Here is a 1798-nt window from a genome sequence, read left to right on the forward strand (position 1 = left end):
GCAAGACAGTATATAGGCTAATTAGAAGATCCTAATCCTAATTAAGTATAGAGATATAAGCTAGTGTTAATAGATTTAGAGATAGATATATATAATTTATCCTTTATACTTATACCTACCTTTTAATTAAACTAGAGCCTCTTTATAATTTACCTTTAATTATAATAATATAAGATAACTAGGAGTAATTACCTAGCTAATTAAGGTATAATTATACTTAATCCTATAGTTTAACACTTATAATTAATATTAATTCTAAACAGATTAATATAATTTATATACTAATTAGTAAGGAATCTTATGTTACTTTTAGTAGTTATAGTGTTCTATATAGTCACTACACTATAAGAGTCCCTTATACCTTATGTGCTTTTAATAGTCTCCCCTTCTAGAAATATTAACTATAGGTTTAAACTAATTAGAGAGATATCTAGTTAAGTACACTAAGTAAGTAATTAAAGTAAAAAGTAATAATAATAGGATAATAGGATTATAAGAAGTAACTAATTATAAGAATAAGGAAAACCTTAAAAAGATAATAAGATAATAAAGTAATAAATTAGTAACTTAGATAGTAGAAATTACCTAATTATAAGACTAAGATAATAAGTTAGAACCTTAAAGGTTACTAATTTATAATAATAACTAAAATAGATTATAAAAATACTAAAGGAGCTAGATAAAGCTCTTAAAGGTCCTTATAAGTAAGGTAGTCTATTATAATTAGTTACTTATAGTTAATTAATATAAGATAGCGCCTTAAGAATTACTTAATCTAGAGATATAGAGCTATTAGCCTTAAGACTCCCTATAAGTATACTAATTTAAACACCTATTATAACTCTATAAAGAAATTATAACAAATTAAAAGACCTTCTTTATTAAAAGTTAGTTAATAAGTTTAGTAAAAGCTAAAAATAATTATATAGATTTTACTAATTAGGGGTATAGCCTTAGTTTAGATAATAAGATAAGTTACTTTAGTACTCTTAAGGAGGATCTTAAAGAGTTTAAATTAAAATATAATTATTAAAATCTTTAACTTAATTAATAAGTTATATACTAAATAACTACTAACTAATATAATAAGTAATAACTATACTACTTTTTCTTAAGAGGCTACTCCTAAGTATACCCTAGGCTTAACCCTAAACACTACTTTAGTAAGAGGACTAGCCTTTACTAAGTATTAAGAGCTAAAAGGGATTAATCTTTTTAAGGATAAAAAGAGTAGTAACACTTCTAATCCTCTACTAATAGTACCTAATTAGAAATAGAAACCTCTTTCTATCTCTTAAGAACTTAACTTTTCTATAAATACCCTCCTTACTACTCTTACTACCTAGATTTAGCCTAAGGTCTTATAAGTAATAGTAAATATAGTCCTTAACTAAAAAAAGAACTTAAACTTTTTTAAGATACCCCTTTTAGGCTAAAGTAGTACTATAGTCTTTTCTAGAGATAATATTATTAACTTCTTAAAAAAATATAAAGATTAATATAAGCTTATATAAGTACTAAACTAATTAAGGAGTATACTAGTAGCCTACTATATAAAGAGAGATTATTAAACTCTAGTAAAAGATATAATTAAGGACTTACCTTAGGTCTAGGCTAAGGCCTATCTCTTAAAGGAGTATAGAAGACAGGACGCTAATTAATTCCTTAATAAGAAAAAATAAATTAAGTAGGTTATAAGGAGATTACTAATCTCTAGCTTAGACCTACGCTTAGCTAAGGCACTTTTTACTAGTGTTAATAACATAATTACTAGGGTAAAGTAATAAGGCCTCTATAT

This window comes from Colletotrichum graminicola (genome assembly GCF_000149035.1).
Source record: "Colletotrichum graminicola M1.001 genomic scaffold supercont1.212, whole genome shotgun sequence".
In the NCBI taxonomy this organism is placed as follows: Eukaryota; Fungi; Ascomycota; class Sordariomycetes; order Glomerellales; family Glomerellaceae; genus Colletotrichum; species Colletotrichum graminicola.